A 21953-nucleotide genomic window follows, 5' to 3' on the forward strand; every position below is an offset into this window, starting at 1 on the left:
CCTTCCTGCTAGGATAAACTCTAGGGAGGCAGAAGCTAAGTCCTATCCAAGGGTATCTTTACAGAACAAGTTCTTAAAAATGTTTGTTAAATGAATAAATGAATACATAATTCTTTAATGTCTAATTCAAAACCACCTCTGAATTTTTTCTTGATTCTCAGTCAAAAGTGATCTCTCCTACCTCTGAACTCCCAAAGTACTTTATACCCCCATTATGATCCTTATCATTGATGCTCTGGTACAATTATTTATTTAAATGTATGCACATAAGCTCTTTGAGGGCAGGGACAATATCTGAAACTGATACCTGACATTTATATGAAATTGATCAAACATTCTACCCAGATAATCTCATTTGAGCCTCACAACATCTTCACAAGACTGCTAGTGCAAGAATCATTATTATTGTCATTTTATAGAAGAGGAACCTGGAACCCGTGGAGTGGAGTAACTTATCCAGGGTCACACAGGCAATAATGAGAAGAACTGGGATTTAAACCTGGGTCTCTCTAACCACAATTCTCTTTTTGCTAAGCCACATTTCCCTCATTAGGGATCCCATAAAACAGTTTCAGCAAAGTGGTAAGGCTGGATTGCAAGAGCTTGAAGGAGGAATAGGTATACTAGAAATGGAACCAGTGGGCTTATTAGTCTATGACAAGATAAATGGGAGAGAGATGATGAATCTATGAACTTGTCCAAAGCCACAGACCAGAAGGTAGAAGCTGGGGCCTTTTCAAATAATGCTCAGCAATCATCACTAAAAAACAAACACCATTTTATTAGAAACCTAACATAAACATTAATAACAACAATAGACATTTAAGTTAATTAATTTTGAGAATTTTGGTGGTGAAAATGAGGAGATTAAACAGTACAAGCCGAAGGCAGGGCCACAGGATTCTTTTTTTCAAAGGAAGTGAGGCTGGTACGTTTTTGAAGGAAGAAAGGCCTTAGGCAATGAAGAGGGAGACAGTGAAGATGTGGAAGAGAGAGGGATGATCCCATGGGGTCCCATGAAGGGTCAGATCAAAGCGACAGGTTGCCTTTGGAAATAATCAGAGATGTATCTTCCTCTAAAGGGAAGGTTGATAGGATAAATGGGGAAGAAGGAAAGAATCTAAGGACTTGTCCAAAGCCATAGACTTTGGGGTGGGACTCGGAACCTTCCAAATGATGTTTAACAACCATTTTCTAAAAAAAGTTTTATTAGAAACCCAATATTAAACCAATAAACATGACTATTATATTTCTAAATTCATTAATTTTAATGCATAATAATAACCCTTTTAGACATTCCCTCTAAATAGGAACATTGCTGAATTAGACTAGAGGTGGGCTAGTATGCCTTATTTGGAGAGCAAATCATCTTAGGGAAGTTTTTACTTTGTTTTCATAATCAAATTACACGGATGGTGACAGCCTAATAAGACAAAGGCTGTGAAAATGCTTTTTAAAAAGCATAAAACACTAAGCAAATCCAAGACATTATTAATACTTAGGTCAAATTCAGTTGGATTGTGTATGAATAATGTGCCAAATTTGACCCAGGAGAACATCTGGTTTCAGATAGCCACAGTATAACACACAGCCCAGGAAATGTGTGAGGGAACCATATAAACACAAACATGCCAGTAATATTGGGGAGCAAATCTGGCCCTTTCTCTTGCATTTTTCCAGATTAAATAAATCTTTAAAATACTAGCTCAGGGGAAGACATCCCAAACTGTTAGGAAGGCTATAGATACAGGGGCTCAAGAGATCACCCTCCAGCCACCCATCTGCCTGAGTCTGTAGTGTAACGGGAACTCCAGCTTCATCTGGATTAGAGGAGCATCTTACTTAAGGATCCAATGCATTCAGATGTTTGGGGGGAAGAGAGTGGTCCTTTCTCACCCCCAACCTGAACAGGGGGCTCCCTAGGCCAGCACGGCTCCCAAGCTGGTGGCGCCAGGGCCCTGGCTCATCCGTCAAGCATAAACAGGGGATACAAACTGGGCATTGTCTGAATGTAGGGCATGAGAGGACAGGCAGAGGCAAGCTCCAAGTATACCGGGCATGGGCACTGTTCTGAGAGGACCACAAAGCTGCTTACCTCAGCAGATGACCCAAACATCCCTAGTGACTGAAAATGAAATGAGGGAAAGGGTGGGGGGAGGAGGGGGCTGGGAAGCTCTCTCCCATTATTATGCTTCTTCATCCAGTCCTGTCTTGACGTCATTCCTGGCAGAGAAGGAGCTTTAGGCCTGAATAGGGAGCCTGGAACAGTTGGGCATGGTTTCTCTTCTGAAGATTCCATTCATTGAGACTCCTAGGTCTTTCGTATTTGACAAAATTCAGGTAAATTTATGGAGTCTTTTAGTCAATGACTAGCAAAGGATAGGGGGTTGTAAAATGTGATTGAGAAACAAGTTAGCAAAGACTGACTTAGGAAAGAGAGGATCAGTTACACAGAATGAATTTAAAGGAAAACTGGTAAAAGCTATATTATTTTTGATGGAGGGAGTAGCCTTTTATTACAGAATTCAGAGTGCTTTGGGAGAATTCTCTCTGGAATAAATGGGTTCCTTCCTTCCTTCCTTCCTTCCTTCCTTCCTTCCTTCCTTCCTTCCTTCCTTCCTTCCTTCCTTCCTTCCTTCCTTCCTTCCTTCCTTCCTTCCTTCCTTCCTTCCTTCCTTCCTTCCTTCCTTCCTTCTTCCCTCTCTCCCTCAATTAAATTGAAGGCAGCTGCTTGAAATAGACAGAACAATGGATTTGGAATTATAGGACCTGAGTTTAAATTTTAGTTTTGCTACTTGTGGGGCCTTGGGCAAGTCACTTCCCAATTTTGAGCTTCAATTTCCCTAACTGTAAAATGAAGGAGTTGGAATCTATGAGCCTCCAATCCTTTATTTCCTGGGACATATAGCCTCAGGTTGCCCTTTTGAAATATAATGCCTCTCTCCTCAAGATATCCTTTAAATTTGCCATGATCTGTAAATACATGTTGGGGGTAATAGATGGTAGGCACAGTATTATTTGGTCCACACTCTCTACCCACTCCTCTCCCTCTCTCCCAGGGGCTTTGACCACATTTCAGGGAAAGAACTACTGAGGAGTTTACAGGCAGGGCTGGAAGAGTTCTTGAATCAAGCAGTGGCCTAGAATCCAGCTTATTCTTTGTCTCTGCAGAGATTCAGCAAGACAACCTTAAGCCAAACAGCTGTGTTTTGCTGCACATTAGTTCTTCTCCCAGGGAGAAGTGGAAAGAACAGCAAGTTCAGTGTTGGCAGATCCAGGTTTGAATGTTGACTCTGCCCTAGGTGTGATCTTGGGAAAGTCACTCCCTTTCTCTGGGGCTCAGTTTTCCAATCTGTAAAATGGGAAGGATGGCCTATATGTTCTTTGAGACCCTTTCTGGTTCTAAATCCCATGATGCTTCTTAGAGTAGAATATTTATCTGTGTCAATAAAGGCAGCAGGAGGAAAGATCAAAGCAAAGCAAATTATTTTTTACTGTGGTTTTTGTGTGTGTGTGTGTGAGGCAATTGGGATTAAGTGATTTGCTCAGGGTCACACAGCTAGTAAGTGTCAAGTGTCTGAGGCCAGGTTTGAACTCAGGTCCTCCTAACTCCAGGACCGGTGCTCTATCCACTGTGCCACCTAGTTGCCCCAAAGCAAAGCAAATTAAACAACAAACCACTATACTTTCTTATTTGTGACTCAAAGGGCACAGAATTAAACTCATTTCCACGAAGATATGCAAGAGAGAAGCTGACATAAGAACATGATTTGCCCAGCCTCCCCTTTTATTCCTCTGTTAGTCACTCCCCACACAATGTTATTTCTATTACTTAAATTAACATGGACCATAGAACAGTAAATACAATGAAATCAGTTTGTCACTGAGTTTCATAAACTCCCCAGGCTGAAAAAGTTCTGATTGGCCAGAATAATATTGTCCTACCCTTCCCTCTTCTTCCTTTCTTGGATGGAAGAAAATTGCCTGAAAAGAAACTTTTGATTGATAAGATCAGTCATCGATTGAATGGGGAAATACCCTCTTTTCCAACTACATGCAATCCATGTTTGGGAAGATGGAGAAAGGGGAAGAGGAAGTATATAGAACAAAGGTAGACACCATAAAGAAATGTGGTATATGGGGACAAAAGCAGACTTTGGATCCAGCTGCTGAAAGATGGTGGGGGAAGGGAAGGGTAAATCTCAAATATTACTATTGTCAAAATACAGTTTCTGAATTAGCACTCTTTTCCAGATCTTTCCAGCTGTTAGTGCCTCTCCCTCCATCTAATGTGTATTTATTTTGCATATACTTTCTTTTTAATATGCATGTGGTTTCCCCTTATAAAATTTAAGCCTCTTGTGGGCAGGAACTGTTTTATTTTTGTCTTTGTATTTCCAGAGGCTAATACAGAACCTGGCACATGGTACGTATTTAATAAATGATTGTTGAAAAGATGTTTGGTTAAGATGGTGTTATAAAAGACTCTTCCATTAAAGACCCTAGCAAAAAGCTAAAAGGGGCAAGACAGAACAATGATCAAACCCAATTCCCTTTTATCTTTGCAGACCTTTTACACCTTTTTTACTCCCCCAGACTCTATAATCCAATGAAACTGGCTTCCTTGCTGTTCCTCCAACACAACACCCCATCTCCCTACTTGGGATATTTTCACTGGTTGTCCCCTGTGCCTAGAATTCTCCCCCTCCTCATCTCTACTGCTTGACTTCCCAGGCTGTCTTTAGATGTCAGCTAAAATCTCACCTGCTATAAGAAACCTTTCCTGATCTCCCTTAATCTGAGTGACTCTTCTTTTGACGATCTCCAATTTATAACGTGTTTATGCACATGCATTTATCTATATCTGCATCTATATCTAAATCTACATATGTATCCTGTGTGTAATTGTTGTTTGTTCATTATCTTCCCCATTAGACTGAACTTTTAAAGAGCAGGGACTGGTTTTGTTTCTGTTTGGGCTTGGGGTTTTTTTGGTCTTTCTCTGTATCAGCACTTTGCACAGTACCTAGCACACAGTAAGCAGTTAATAAATGATTATTAATTGACAAGACCAAAATGAAAAACTAATACTCTCGGGGCAGCTAGGTGGCGCAGTGGATAGAGCACCGGCCCTGGATTCAGGAGTACCTGAGTTCAAATCTGACCTCAGACACTTGACACTTACTAGCTGTATGACCCTGGGCAAGTCACTTAACCCCAATTGCCTCACTTAAAAAAAAAACATTAAAAAAAAAAACTAATACTTTCTTCCATCTTGTCCAGCTCTACACAAGAAAATGGGCAGAGAAGCCTGCAGGAACTCAGAGAATGAATGTCAAAAGACTGAAAAACTAAAGATATGTGGTACAAAAAAACAGCTGATCTTAGAACAAGTTAAGGAGAGATAATGTTAGAAACATCAGACTCTCTGACCAACCAAATCATTAAAAAAAAAAAAGACAAACATCAACAGCAAGAAGACTACACAGGTGTATTAGAACTAGAGGATAAGGTGAAAAATAGAAAGAATCCATTGGTTACTTTCTTTCTTTTTTTTTTTTTGGTGAGACAATTGGGGTTAAGTGACTTACCCAGGGTTACACAGCTAGTAAGTGTTAAGTGTCTAAGGCTGGATTTGAACTCAGGTCCTCCTGAATCCAGGGCCTTTGCTCTATCCACTGCGCCACCTAGCTGCCCCTACTGGTTACTTTCTAAAAGAAATCCCAAATTGAAAACACTTAGGAATATCATAGCCAAAATCTAAGTCAAATTGGAAGTAGATAAGAAAAAAGAGTTTAAATGCTAAGGAACCACAATTAGGATAATACTTTTCTATAAATTTGGGTTTCCTCATCTGCAAAATGGGCTAATAGTAGTACTTGCATTGCTTATTTTAAAGGGCTGTTGTGAATTAGATGTGTACTTTGTAGTCATTATCATAGGTGATTTAGTGTATAGAGCATTGGGTATGGAGTCAGAAAATCCCGAGTTCAAATCTGACCTTAGGCATTTGCAAGTTGTGTGAGCTTGGGCAAGTCACTTAATCTCTGCTTTTCTTGGTTTCCTCACCTGTAAAATGAATATAGTAATAATACCTACTTCACAGGATTGTTGTGAAGATCAAATGAAGTAACATTTGTAAAATATTTACCACAGTGGTGGGCACATGGTTGGCACTATATAAAAGCTATCATTGTTATTGCTGTTATAAATGATTATTAATAATAATTTTATCATATTTATTTTTATAGTTTCCTCTTCTTTTAAAAATATTTTTATAGTTTTCTCTTCTAAAATGGGAGAGTATTGGAATAGATATTTTCTGAGGTCCTTCCCAGCTCTGACAGTCTTGGATTCTGTATTACAAACATTTATTGAAAAGTAGAATCCATTCTGTATTGGGATATGCTAATTCCCTTTGGGAAAGTAGCCATTAACTTTGTTTTGGGGGTTCATTTCAGGAAGTGACTACTTGTGGATTCTTTTTATTTTCTATTTGTCCTTTGATTCTAATAGGTCCAAGCAGTTTTCATTCATGCTTTTTTCCTTTTTTTTTTTCTTTTCTCTTTTTTGCGGGGCAATGAGGGTTAAGTGACTTGCCCAGGGTCACACAGCTAGTAAGTGTCAAGTGTCTGAGGTCAGATTTGAACTCAGGTTCTCCTGAATCCAAGGCCAGTGCTTTATCCACTGCGCCACCTAGCTGCCCCCATGATTTCTTGAAATTTGGCATCCAAGGTTCTTTTTCCAGTTATATTTTTCAGGAAGTGATCAATTCTTGCTCCTTAACCTGTTTTTTAGGTCAGTTGTTTTCCATAGAAGATAATTTACAGTTTCTTTTTTTTTTGTTGTTGTCATCCATTCATTTCAGTTATGTCCAACCTTTTGTTACCCTATTTGGGGTTTTCCTGGCAAAGATACTAGAATGGTTTGTCATTTCCTTCTTCATCGATCCAGTGGGTCTATTTAGTCATGAAATAAGAGGTAAAGTGACTTGCCCAGTGTCACACAGCTAGGAAGTGTCTGAAGCTAGATTTAAACTCAGGTCTTCTTGATGCCAGGTCCAGTGCTCTATCCACTGAGCTGCCTCTACAGTTTCTTCTACTTTGTTCTAATATTTCTTATTGTCTCATAGAGTTGAGGAGTCACTCATTTCTATTTGGTCCATTCTGTTTTTCAGGAAGTCTATTGTATATTTGGAAGGGACCTTCTTATGAAGCTGCAACATCACTGATAAATGATTATCCAGCCTCTTCTTTTTTATTTAATTTTTATTTATTTTAATTTTTTCCAGCCTCTTCTTGAAGTAATAGGGAATACACTACCCCAAAGATACCCCCCTCCACTTTTGAATGTATTGTTAGGAAGGTTTTCTTATATTGAATCAAAATCTGCCTCCCAGTTGCTTCTACTCATCAATCCTAGTTCTACTCTCTATGGCCACACAGAACAAGTCTAATTCTTCTTGCATATGGTAAAGCCTTCTAATATTTGAAGATATCTTTCATCTTCTTGTCATTCCCCCCTTCCCCCAGGCAGCTAGGTGGCACAGTGGATGGAGCCCTGAAGTTGGGAGGACCTGAGTTCAAATCTCACCTCAGACACTTACTAGCTGTGTGACACTGGACAAGTCACTTAATCCCAATTGCCTTAAACATTCAGGGCCATCTCCAGTCAGCCTAATGTATATCTTGCCACTGGACCCAGATAGCTCTGGAGGAGAGTGAGGGCGGTGACCTTGCACAGCCCTCCCACACTTAAATCCAATTTACTGCAAGTCATGGCATCACCTCCTGATGTCATGGTCCTCTTTGGAAATGAAGGACAAACAACACATCTCTCCCCACCCCCGACGACTCCCCTTAACAGGATAAAAACTCCCAGGTTCTTCAACCAGTCCTAGAATGGAAAATCTTCAAGTCCCCTTAACATTTTAGTCATCCTCCTTTGTACATAACATGAATTGTTAATGGTCTTTCTAAAATATGGCCCTAGAACTGAACAGGCTTTAGCCTCTTGACCAGGACTTGACCATAGTATGATCATCTCCCCTCTCTGGACATTATATCTCTATTAACTCAGCCTAAGAAGGCATTACCTTTTTTGGCTGATGCATCATATTGTCATCTCATTGAGCTTGGAGACTATAAAAACCTCTAAGTATTTTTCATTTAACTCCTTTCTAATCATCCCTCTTCTGTCCTGAATTTGTCCTATTTCACTTTTCTGATATCAAGTTCAGGATTTTTCAGTTATTCCTATTACATTGTAGCTTCAGTCCACTGTTCTACATTTTCAAGATCTCTTAGGAACCCAATTTTCTCATCTAGTGTACCCACTACCCTCCCACTTCCATGTATGTACTTCATCCATGATGTCATGGTCCTCTTCAAGAACAATATACTTGATCATATAATTCCAAGCACATAGTAGGTACTTAAGAAATGTTTGTTGATTGACTGCTAAACATGTAATCTATTCTGTTTTATCAATAATAAATAGAGATACTGAATAGAACAGAGCTCTGACAGTCTATTAGACACCTACCTCCAGGTTTCTGTCTCCTTTTCTCCCTGCCCTAACCGAATTCAGAAATGTTCTTTTTAATTGGGAAGGAGGAAAAGATTCTTATAATTGGGATACAAGTTTGAATTATCAATTTTTTTCAAGGAAAAATGACAAGGCATCAAAAATCATAAACCCAAACCCAAGTCGATTGAGATTATTCCCCCCCCAAATTAAAAAAACTTAATAGCTTTTTAGCTCAATTCTCCATCCAAATCCCAGTAGTCAGGCAATGGAGAATGCCTACACTGAGAATTCATCTCTCCTCTACTGCCCATAGGGTTGTGGAATTGTACCCAAATAGAGCTGAGAGAGTTAAGCATAAAAGGGATAATTCATTCTGCTGTGCTAAGGAGCTAAATTGGTTGCTTTTTAGGAGTAAATTAACTCTTTGAAGCCCCTAGGTTAATATTTCCCTGCCGATGGATCCTGGTCCCAACCACAGAATTTTACTACCAAAGGATTCTTATTTCCTAAAATTATGAACTTGGAAAACTGACTCTTCCCTGTGTCCTGCTCCTCTTACCCACAGTTCCTTCCTTCTCCCTGGTTCCCAATTCTACCACCTGAGCTACTGAGAGAGCTGCATAGAGAATGAAGATTTCTATGGTAGAGAATTTACCTTTTTAATTAAAACATTGCGATCTCTTTTGTTTTCCTGGAAGAGAACTGAAGAATTCCTTTTAAATCTTCATCCTTCCTGACCTCTCCTGTGGCTTCTGACAGTCCTGACAACCCTTTCCTTCAGGATAGTCTCTTCTTGGCTTTTAATACATGATTCCCTCCCAGTTTTCATCTAAGATCTCCAACTTTTTCCCCTGCTATCTCCTTGGCTGGTGCCTTTTGCATTTTCTGCCCTCTTAATGTTAGCAGTAAGTACCACAAGGATTTGACCTCGTCCTTCTCTTCTTTGCACCTTTGCTTTACTAATCTCCTTTAGTTCCACTTTGTCATTTCTATGCAAATGACTTCCATGTCCATCCCTGAAATTCAGACTTCAATTTCCAATTGTCCATCAGACATTTCCACTGGAATGTCTAAAACTGAACTCATCTTTCTTCCCAAATCTGGTCCTCTTCATTACTTCTATACATCAGTCAAGAATATCTCCATTCTCCCAGTTACCCATGTTGACTTCTTTCTCTCCCTTGTCCCATATGTCTCATTAAGTGGTCATAAAGTCCTACTGTGTCAACTGTCAGATTAATCTTTTTTTTTTGGGGGGGGGTAAGGCAATTGGGGTTAAGTGACTTGCCCAGGGTCACACAGCTAGTAAGTGTTAAGTGTCTGAGGCCATATTTGAACTCAGGTACTCCTGAATCCAGGACTGGTGCTTTATCCACTGCACCACCTAGCTGCCCCAGATTAATCTTTTTCACAGATAAGTCTAATCATATCACCATAGTCCTCAAAACCCTTCCATGACTGTCTACCAAGTAAATTTGAAGTTCTTGGTATCCAAAGTCTTCCACGTTATTACTAGCATATACCTGTTTTCTTATTCCTACAAAAATGTAATAATAGCTTTCCAGTTATCTCATTTGATCCTCATGGCAACTTTGTGAGACAGGTGCCATTATTACCTCTTATTTTACAGATGAAGAAACCAAGAAGAAATGACTTGCCCAAGGTCCCATTGCTTATAATTATCTGATGCTGAATTGGAACTCAGGTTTTCCCAGTATTAAGTTCAGCATGCCTTCTTCCATATCATCTAGCTGCCAAAATTTTTATTTAAATATACAGTAGAGCTAATATTTACATAGCTCTCAAAGGTTTAATTTATATATCTTAATTCATTTGAGCCTCACTGTAAGCCTGTGATGGAGGTGCTATCCTTTTGTTTTTGTTTTTTGGGTTTTTTTGGCAGGGCAATGAGGGTTAAGTGACTTGCCCAGGGTCACACAGCTAGTTAAGTGTCAAGTGTCTGAGGCTGGATTTGAACTCAGGTTCTCTTGAATCCAAGGCCAGTGCTTTCTCCACTGCGCCACCTAGCTGCCCCGAGGTGCTATCCTTAATCCCATTTTATAAGAAAACTGAGTGACTTGAGCAGGGTCACATAGCTAGTGAGATGAGTAAAATCTCTGAGAGACAGAATTTCTGGGTAATTAATAATCGCTAGGGGCAGCTAGGTGGCGCAGTGGATAGAGCACTGGCCCTGGAGTCAGGAGTACCTGAGTTCAAATCCGGCCTCAGACACTTAACACGTACTAGCTGTGTGACCCTGGGCAAGTCACTTAACCCCAATTGCCTCACTAAAAAAAAAAAAAATAATAATCGCTGAGAACGTGGCTTGATCATAGGACCTGGCCATTTCCAGCAATCTGGACAAGGGAATCCATCTCCATCTAGATCTCTCTGGTTGGTATTTTCCTTCATGATCTAGGTCACCCTAAATGCTAATGAAGGGGTACAAGGACAGGTGCTCCTTTCCCCAGGGCAAGAACTTGCCCAGACTGGATTCTGCTCATACTCTAAACAGGTTAGGTCTTCTAGTTGGGTGGGGTCCTGCCAAGATTGAAGAGCACACTCCTTGAGGGCTAGGAATAATCTCAATCCATCTTGTCCTTCAGAGACTGACTTTTTACAGGACCTGGGGTTTAATGAGTAAACTGAGGAAAGCCTGGATCCCAATTTAATAACTGCTTATTAATATACTAGTAAAATAATATCTCTCACTAATAAGTGTCCAAGGCAGGATTAGAACACAAGTCTTCCTAACTCCAGCTCCAGTGTTCTATCTACTTTGCCAATCTAGCTGCCTATAAGCCCTATGAGATGGGGACAGTCTAACATTTAAAAAAAATCTTTGCCAGTGTCTACCAAATTGTGGGCTCCTAACTAGGATTTGTGTTGGGAAGGAAGGGTTAACAACATTTCTTGTCTTGAGGAGCATTCCTCATGCAGCTTTGGAAAACGATAACAAAAAACTCCCCTTTAGTTCTCCTAAGGGGAAGATATTGGCCCCAGACACATCACTCAACCAAGTAAGCAATGACGGCAAGACCCAGATGTGAACCTGAGGGTGGGGAGCACCTGCAGGAAAGCCCGTTTCTTCCCAGAATGAGGGCAGAGATTATGCCCTCATAGTTATGTTAATAATAGACATGTTAATGACCACATTATGAGAGCAAGCAATAATAAAAGGAGGTCTTCCCGGTGCCAGGGAAATGGGGCAGCTAAAAGCAGGTGCTTGCCTGAATTAGAGGAGGAGGGAAAGTCTGGCCTGACCAGGAGAAGAAGAGAGTCCACTGTCTGTCAGAACTATGCAGAGTCAACGATTGCTGTAAGTGTGCACAGGGTCTGCCTGTTACTCTGGGATCCTGCAACCCTGTGGATAAAATTGGATCAAAAATCTCTAGGGCCAGCTAGGTGGAACAGTGGATAGAGGGCTGGGCATGGAGTCAGAAGGACCTGGGTTCAAATCCAGCCTCAGACACTTACTAAGTGTGTGATCTCAGGCAAGTCATTTTACCCTCTTTGCTTCGGTTCTTCATCTGTAAAATGGACTGGAGAAGGAAATGGTAAATCACTCCAGTATCTTTGCCAAGAAATCCCCCAAAGAGGTCACAAAGTATTGGAAACAACTAACTGACACAACACAAACCTTTAGATCAAATTGAGAGCTGGAAAGGACCTTAGAGTTAATGTGGAATTCAAACCTTATTTGATTCAGAAATGTCCTTTGGCACTAAATGAGAGGCTTAGAAGGTCAAAAGTTTAGCAGGAGACTAAACATGCCATTGGTGATGAAGCTGGGGATCATTTCTTCTGTCTGGTGGTTCTGACATAGACTCCTCCAGGTCCTAGGCCAAGTTCTGCCAGTGCTACTGGGTTTGGACAAATTACTCTCCTGCTCTAGACCTAGAGCTTCCCATAGAGCATTCCAGACTCCTCTGGGAGACCTTTATAACACCTTGGAAGAATTCAAGGAAAGTCTCAGTGCCCTGAAGCCTTTCAAAGAGATGAGCTCTAGGAAATGCTTCATTATCCTAGGAGGAAAGGGAAGAAGGGCAGCTAGGTGGCACAGTGGATAGAACACCGGCCCTGAAGTTAGGAGGACCTGAGTTCAAATCTCACCTCAGACACTTAATAGCTGTATGACCCCAGGCAAGTCACTTAACCCCAAATGCCTTAAAAAAAACATCTGAGGGGCGGCTAGGTGGCACAGTGGATAAAGCACCTGCCCTGGATTCAGGAGTACCTGAGTTCAAATCCGGCCTCAGACACTTGACACTTACTAACTGTGTGACCCTGGTCAAGTCACTTAACCCCCATTGCCCCGCAAAAAAAAGAAAGAAAAAAAGAAAACAAAACATCTGGGGCCATCTCCAGTCATCCTGATGTATATCTTGCCATTGGACCCAGATAGCTCTGGAGGAGGGAGTGAGGTTGGTGACCTTGCACAGCCCTCCCTCACTTAAATCCATTTCACTGCAAGTCATGACATCGCCCTGATGTCACGGTCCTCTTTGAGAATGTAGAACAAACAACAAGGGAAGGGAAGGATAGGTGGGATGGGGAGAGCCATAGCTAAGTGCAGGCACCAGATGATTCAGGGCTGTCTAAATGGTCCAGAGAAAAACCAGCCACTCTGGATCAAGCTGTGTTGCTAAGACTTTGGTTGGTCTGTTCTAAGCAGCATTTCCATGGCAGGATTTGAACTTCATTTCAAATGGATTAAGGAAGTAAAAGAAACCACAATTGTATTTGAGTGTGGGTCAGGGTCCAGGATAAATGGCCTCTACTGTGATTAGCTTCCTCAACTTGTTCGCTTGGTAGATGTAATAACATGATTAGTCCTCATTTAGCCTCTTAGCACCTGACCCTGGAGCAGAGCAGTTATTTAGTCCTGGCCTCTCATTTTACAGAGAAGTGATACACTTTGCTCAAGGTCACACAGCTGATCAGGGCAGAGCCAGGGCCAGGAGTCCCATCTCCTGACTCTTGGTATCCTAACTCAGGGCCTTGTATGCCCTAACTCAGAGGGCTCTGGGCATACCTAAGAGGGGGGCTTCCATGTCCTCCCTCTGCCTGTCTCAGCCGTCCTTGATGCTGGCACCCGGTGCTGGTATACACTGCCTTCCACCATCTGGGGCCCTGTGTAAAATTACTCTAATTAAGCAGGTCCTCACATATAATTCATGTAAACAAGATACACTGCTAAAAAGGACTGTTATGGAGACTCATTTCTCAAGCTATAATTATAGGCAACAGTCTCAATATAGGGGAGCAAGCACCAGTCATTTTCTGAGAGCCAGACAATGAGAGGATTTTCCTTTCCTACAAGTGACATCAGATGGCAACACCATATTTCTTTGATGTCAATGGCTTCCTAAGGGTCAACCTTGTTCTTGAGGGTAATGATTTGTCCCTAGGCTCCTAATTGGCCTTGCCTTCTCTAGAGCTTTCCCCCAATTAAGGACTGCATCAATGGCTTCCTTCTCTGAACACCATAGAATTGCCTATGTAAAGTAATACTAGATTACCTGACTTTACATAATCCTCTTGTTGTTTCTCTTTGTTTAAGTCTTATGACCCACCTGAAGGCAGGACCTGTCACATACTAGTATCCCCCAACAGCTCTTAGCACAGCCTATCCTTTTTTTTGTTTGTTTTTGCAGGGCAATGAGGGTTAAGTGACTTGCCCAAGGTCACACAGCTAGTAAGTGTCAAGTGTCAGAGGCTGGATTTGAACTCAGGTCCTCTTGAATCCAGGGATTTTGCTTTATCCACTGTGCCACCTAGCTGCCCCCTACCCCCCACCCCAGCCTATCCTTTTATTTTACAGAGAAGTCATTGACTTTCTCCAAAGTCACACAGAAGATTGGGGCAGAGCAATGATTGTACTTCTCTAAATATATCGACTTAGTGAAAGAAAAGACTTGAGAAGCCATCTAGTCCAAACATTTCATTTTACAGATGAGGAGGCTGAGGGCCTTTTGTTGTTGTTTGGTTGGGTCCAACTCTTCATAGGCCATACTGTCCATGAGGTTTTCTTGGCAAAGATCCCAGAGTGGTTTGCCATTTTTTTCTCCAGTAGATTAAGGCAAACAGAGGTTAAGTGACTTGCCCAGGGTCACACTGCTAGTAAATGTCTACGGTCAGATTTGAACTCAGGTCTTCCTCATTCTAGGCCCAGTGCTCTATTCACCCAGCTATCTAGCTGCCTCTTAGGCAAACAGAGATGAAGTGACTCACCCAAGGTCACACAGCTAGTAAATGTTTGAGACTAGATTTTCAGTCAGGTTTTCCTGACTCTATTCCCAATGTTCTATCCACTCTCTATCTCTCTATCTGTCTATCTAGGTGTCTCCTAGGTAAACAGAGGTTAAGTGACTTACCCAAGGTCACACAGTTAGTAAGTATCTGAGACTAGATTTGCACTCAGGTCTTCCTGACTCTAGGCTCAGTTCTCTATCTATTGAGCCACCTAGCTGCATACATGATTTACTTACCCTCACACAGGTAGTGAGTTCTCACAGGTAGCAAGTAACAACTGGGATTTGAACCCAGGTCCTTAGACTATAAATTCAGTTCCCTTTCCAATATACCACACTGCAACCAAGTGCCTAGTATCTCTTATTGACTTTTTCCTACCTGGTTTTCCTGCCTTCAAGCAGTTTCTCTGTCTCTGTCTTTCCCCCTCTCCCTCTTTCCCTCCCTTCTTCGTCTTCTCCATCTTTCTCTCTCCCTCCTCCTCCTTCCTTTTCTTTTCCCCCTCCCCCCCCCCCAATCCATCTTGCAAATCACTGCCCATAGAATTTTCCTAAAGCAAAACTTTCATCAGCTATAGGATCCTAGATTTAGGGTTGTAAGAGATCTTAGTGGTTATTTAATCCATCCTCCCCCCCATTTTTACAGATGGGGAAATCAGGACCCAAAGAAATTAAGTGACTTGCCCAAAGTCATACAGGTGACTTTAGCAATACCAGGATTAAAACCCAGTCCTTTCTGCAAATTCAGCACTCTGTACCTTATGCCCTGGGTATCCACAGTGAAATGCAAAGTCCTATATACCAGGGCTAAAGAATAAAATTCAACTCTACAAGAACCACAGGGAAGAGCTATCTCGATATTGTGAAAAAGACCTAGCTGGTTTATTGGATTGAATCTTAGGCACACTCTTCAGATAGACCACCACCTGGGCTCCCAGATAAACAGGACAGGAGACTTGGCTGGATTATATCTAGCAGACTGTGAAATACTTTCAATGACCCCACACTGCTCCCTGCCACAAATGGTCATCAAACCAACACCAGTACTTGCCTGCTAATGCCTTATGGCTGGGAATGAATCTTAGAACAAACACCCTGATGGTTGAAGAATAACAATCACATGAAACCCACATCTTGGGCTGCCTTGGGAGAGGAGGGGTGCCCAGAAGGAGGGGGTTGACAATTCTGGCTTCAAGCATTTAAAGGCCTGTCATGTGGAAGAGGGAACAGACTCCCTGGGCTGGGCCCCGAGGGCAGAATTAGGAGCAATGGGGAGGCAGATTTCAGCTAGATGTAAGGAAAATTTCCCAACAATTCATTAACACTGTACCAAAGGGCTATCTGCCTCAAAGGGCTGCCTGAGGGGACAATGGGGACCATGCCATAGAGTTTTTCAGGCAGAGGCTAGTTGACTGCTCTCAATATATAATAATAATATTAATAAATTTTGTTTAGTCATTTTTTCCAGTCCTGTCTGACTCTTTGTGACCCCTTTTGGGGTCTTCTTGGCAAAAATACTGGAGTGGCTTGCTATTTCTTTCTCCAGCTTATTTTACAGATGGAGAAACTGAGGCAAACAGGTTGAAGTGACTTGCCCAGGGTCACACAGCCTAGTCAGTGTTTGAGACTGTAATGATTGGAATGACGCCACCTGCTGGAGACTTACTATAGGAAAGCTCCACCATGAGGAGAAGGCCTCAGGGCAAGGCCATGCAGCTTTTCTTTGGCGTCAGGAAGTGATGTTTGCTTGTGGAAGTAAGGGGGGGCGAGGCTGGCTCTCTCGCCCTTTTTTGCCAGGACTCTGGTGGAGAAGGGAGTGAGAAATGCGCTCTTCCTTTAATGGATAGATGAATCTAGGCCTTTCTCTTTCTCTTTACCAAATTCTTATTCTCCTTAATAAATGCTTAAAAGTCTAACTCTTGCTAAAGCTTATAATTTATTGGCGACCGCTCATTAGCTATTTTAGACAGACTAGCTAGAATTTTAGCCCCTTATAAGACCTCTGCACTACCTAGCTGCCCCATTTGATTTAGACTAGATGACCCCTAAATAAAATTCCCTTCCAACTTTCTGATTCTGTTATTATTATGGTGATTATTGTTATTGTGGTTTTGTTTTGATGGTGATGGGGCTGATCTGAATGTGGTCGGGCCTAACTTTATGGGATATCTGCTTTATGCATTAAGCAGTGCTTAAAAAGTAAGCCTTCTACTTTTCTAAACAGTTGGATTTTCAATGTCTTGGGCTCCCCAAGACAACTCAAAGAAAACTTGAAATGTATCTTTCTACAAAGATCTCTTTATATTCTACACAATCAATTCATCCTGCAAAAATGGAGGGATTTTGGTTGATCTCTTTAAAATCCCCTTTAACTCTAACCATACATAATTTTAGGCAGTGGGGTGGTAGAATGGATAGAGCACCAGGCCTGGAGTCAGGAAGACTCATCTTTCTGAGTTTAAATCTTGCCTCAGACACTGACTAGCTGTGTGACCCTGGTCAAGTCACTTCACCCTGTTTGCCTCGGTTTCCTCAACTGTAAAATGAGCTGCAGAAGGAAGTGGCCAACCACTCCAGTACGTCTGCCAAGAAAATCCCAAATAGGGTCATGGGGAGTCAGACATGACTGAAAGACGACTGAACAAAAACAACAACAAAAACACCTGATTTTAGGGCAGCCAGGGTTTCCTGGCTGTTTGAAGGTAGAGTGGGGTTCTGGGTAATGAAGGTTTCAGTACATATCTTATGGCCTCTCTAACTCTGCAGCAGATTCCATCTGGAAGACCCACGCCCCAGGGTAAGAGTCCTAACATGTTGGTTTCCCCCAGCAGGGTGCATTTTTAAGGCAGCGGAGCACTATGGAGATCAGAGTGATTTTCCCAGAAAAATGAGTAAGCTGCTAGTATCATTATTCTGTACTCCCTGACAGGAAGATGATAGTCTTTAAATCTAGCTTCTCCTCCCAGACACAGAGCAGAGTCTTGCTGACATCAAGGGAACAAAAACAAAAGGGAGCCCATCCTTGGGATGAGCAAAGCTAGGTGAGTGTTAGAAAGCGCCTCCAACCCCTCCAGCAAGCTGGTGCCAGGTCTTCTCCTTAGACCAATCCAATTAAAATTGTTTTATCGAATGCCTCCTATGCGTGGGGTAGTAGATAGTGCCTTATAGTCAGGAAGATCTGAGTTCAAGTGCCGCCTCTCACAGGTAGGCAGTGCGATCCTGCCCAAATCACACAGTGTCTCATTATGCAGCTGCTTCCCGTGGACATCGATAGGAGTTTCTTCATCAGGAATTTCTCTGCACCAACGAAAGCACAGGTCTAGAGCAGTGGGAAGATAGCTTGTCCCTTCAAGATGCTTAGAATCTACTGGGAGTTTGGAGGGGGGTATCATATGCCATATAAACAGATAAGAACATATATGATATAAGAATATATGTGATTGCTTTATTGTTTTTGTTTGTTTGGTTGGTTTTTTTGGTGGGGCAATGAAAGTTAAGTGACTTGCCCAGGGTCACACAGCTAGTAAGTGTCAAGTGTCTGGTGCCGCATTTGAACTCAGGTCCTCCTGAATCCAGGGCTGGTGCTTTATCCACTGCGCCACCTAGCTGCCCCCCACTTTATTGTTTTAAGAACAATTTTGGGGGGACAGCTAGGTGGTGCAGTGGATAGAGCACCAGCCCTGGAGTCAGGAGGACCTGAGTTCAAATCTGGCCTCAGACACTTAACACTCATTAGCTGTGTGACCCTGGGCAAGTCACTTAACCCCAATTGCCTCACTAAAAAAAAAAAAAAGAACAACTTTGAATGAATAAGTTATTTTGTCTATTATATATACCCAAATTAACTATAAAGGACATATGAAGACAGATGCTATCTGTATCCAAAGAAAGAACTGATAAATAGAAGTATGTATGGAATAATTTTACATTATATATATACCTATTTGTGTTTAATGGTAGCTTTCACTAGCGTGGGGGTGGTAGAGAGGGAAGAAAAAAAAGAAATTTAGGGATAGCTAGGTGGTGCAGTGGATAGAGCACCGGACCTGGAGTCAGGAGGACCTGAGTTCAAATCTGGCCTCAGACACTTAACACACATTTACTAGCTGTGTGACCCTGGGCAAGTTACTTAACCCCAATTGCCTAACTAAAAAAAAAAAGAAATTTACATAATAATTTTGTTGTATATTTGAAAGGAATAGCAAGTTGTGTGTAGTAGATTTGCAGTTTCATGTATAATCATCTTTTTTATTGTAATATGCTATGGAAATGCTTGTTTTATTTCAGAAGTTAAGAAAAAGGAATATATACAGTTATTTGAAGAGAGAGAGATCACTAATAAATGGGAGGATTGAGAAAGTCACTCAGAGGAGATGGTACATAACTAAGGCATGAGGGAAGCAAGGATTTCTATGGGGAAGGTAAGGAAGGTGGGTGGTTAGGGAGACACAACCTGGGCAAAAGCATGGAGGTAGGAAATAAAATGCTGTGTTCAGGGATTCAGCCATGAGTACCTCTGGTCAGTCTAAGAAGTACCCAGAGAAGCTGGGGGAGGGGGAATTGTGAGTCATAAGATTCAGGCAAGGAAGAAAAGGAGACAGGAGAGAAAAACAAGAAAAAGAGGAATAAAGGGAGACAAAAAATAAGAGAAGAAAAGGAGAGGATAGGAGAGTAGACACAGGACCCCCTGAAAATGGTCTCAAGTGACTAGAACACAGGTGCCTGTACTTTTATCAAACTTTCTGAAACTATGATCCTGTGATCATGACCAGTGGGACACTCTTCCCCATGTTTTCCTATCCCAAATTAAGACTATGCTTCTTTTTTACTCTTAATTTCTTAACCAGTCAAGGTTGGCATTTGGATTTGATATGAACCAGGGCTACGTTTCAGTGGGATCAGTTCAATTTGGCCATCCAACACCTTTCCCTAACTGAATGGGGCCCAAGATGATTGGTAGGTTGGCTTTGGAAAACCTTTCCAAAAGTCATTTGTTTGCCTAGAATGAATGTGTCAATGCAGCCCAGAGAATTTACGTAGGGCCCCTCTACATGGGCCAATTAATTCAACCACTTCAGCTTTCCTTGTCTTGCTTCCTCCCTACATCCTGCCCCAACCCTCCCAAGGTTGGCCAAGGATCTCCCCCACTTCCTTTCTCCTCTCTTGCAATTGTAGTACCTCTCAGCATGGCCCCCTAAACAGAGCCAAAAAGATGTGATCTCAAAGCTCAGGGACTTATGCTCTAGGTTTAATGGCACTGAGCTTGTTGTACACAAGGGACATGCTGACAACTGACTAAACATTGCACAAGCCTGGGAGATTAATGACACGTTAATGTTGTACCCATGCCACCATTGCCCAAGTAAACTTGCTATTAAATTGCTCTGATCATGTTGGTCTTCCATTAAAAAAAATCTTCAGTGCCTAAGTCATCAGGAGAGAGTCAGTCACAGTGAATACAAAATGAAGGGAGGAAGAAGAAAAGTATTTGAGATGAAAGTTACTTTGTTACCCTTGGAGCAGGTATTCCAGAGAGAACAAGGGAATGGGATGAATAGCTTTAGAGTGGGTGTTGGTGGGGTTCACTTAAGGGCAATGGAAATAAGGGATTGATTAATGAAGGTCTGAGAATGGTGTTGGGATGGTGGCAGCCCTGGGTTCAGAATCATTTGGAAGGGCAGAGAAAAGTCTGGGTGAGAATGCTGATCATTGGAGAATGAGTTCAGATAGGCTGTCATTGTCCATTAGGGTTCAGCCAGCGTTAGAGTTGTCCCAGAGCATCAGGTAGCAATATATGGCTGGAAGGGTAGGGACAAGGCAATTACTATAGAATTTGGGTGGCCAGAGAGAGTAGTTGAATCTTAATTGAGTGACCGCTCAGGAAGCCCTCCTAGGCTAGCACGGGCTAGGTGACTGCTGTTGAGTTGGGGGTTGGGGCTGGAGAGAGGGAAAGGCAGGTTTTAGAAAGGATGAGGCAAGAGAAGTAATGATCACCTCTCTTCCAGCAGTCAGAGGAGGCTTCCTGGAGGAGTAGGAATGGGAATGAATAGCTGGAGGGAGAAAAAGTGCCAAAGCAGGTAGAAGCAGTTTGGAAGAAGGGAGTTTGGGGCAAATTATTCTGAAAGGAGTAGAGATAAAGTCAGGAGAGAACTTCATAGAACAATTTTTCATTTATCCAAGATCCAAGCCATCAAAAAGCTCAAATAACTTCACTTTGGTCTTTGAACTCTACTTTCATAAGAAGCAGTACAGAGGACAGAGTATGGGAATCAAGTCACCAGAGTCCTAGTTTGGACTCTGCCAGTGATATTCTCTGTGACCTTGGAAAAAATCCCTTCTCCTCTATCTCCTCTCTCTGGTATCTTGAGAATCCAAGGCTGTGAGTTCATTGAGAAAATGAATTGGGTTTTTTGTAAACCTTTCTTTGTATTCCTAGACCAGTGTCTAGCACATACTAGGCACTTAATAAATGCCCATTGATGGAATAGTGTCAGGAAAACCTTCCTCAGAATCAGAACTGCCCCCAAGTAGAGTGGGCTGCCTCATCATGTCATTGAGTTCATCCTACCTCAAGGTCCCCAAGTTGAGAGGCTGAATGGCCACTTGTAGAAATAGCTTATAGTGGAGATCCCCTTTAGGTATGAATTGGACTAGTTGGCGACTAAGCTACCTTCAATTTCTGTGATTCTAGAAAAAAATGCCATCAAAGAAAGAGATAGTTCTACTGCATTTAGCTTCAGAAATCAATATATTGTTGTTATTTGAAAATTGGCAGTCCATGATCTTCCGTTAATCAGACCACGCCACTCTCCCAAATTTCTGGATAAATAAGAGGATGTGGTAATTAGAAGAGAGTTTGAAACAGCAGTTCCCCCATTAAGGGATATGGACTTGGCTCATCTGGAGAGTTCAGGAGTTTAAAAGGCAAATCTAAATTAATCATTCCACCACAGGATACTTACTATATGGGCTAGAAACCAGCTTGAGGTGTTTTTCCTATTCACTCTAGGGAGTGGGGGGTAGGTGGGCTGGTGCATACCCTGGATCTTTCAGTGGCCTCTGTATTCCTCTGGAGAGAGCAGCATGCATCACTGAGCTCCTAATGAGAAGAAGAGGGGGAAGGAAGCCCAGTGGGAAGGCCACAAGGACAGTAGAGTGGGTGCTGGCCACCTC

The 21953-nt window shown here is 42.0% G+C and overlaps 1 protein-coding gene across 6 annotated transcripts in view; it reads right to left on the reverse strand.

Moving 5' to 3' along the window:
* Window positions 1–21953, reverse strand: part of MAPK4 (mitogen-activated protein kinase 4) — a 229399-nt gene that overhangs the window by 24214 nt on the left and 183232 nt on the right. The window lies entirely within an intron of this gene.

The sequence above is a fragment of the Dromiciops gliroides genome, chromosome 1 (genome assembly GCF_019393635.1).
Source record: "Dromiciops gliroides isolate mDroGli1 chromosome 1, mDroGli1.pri, whole genome shotgun sequence".
NCBI classification, from domain to species: Eukaryota; Metazoa; Chordata; class Mammalia; order Microbiotheria; family Microbiotheriidae; genus Dromiciops; species Dromiciops gliroides.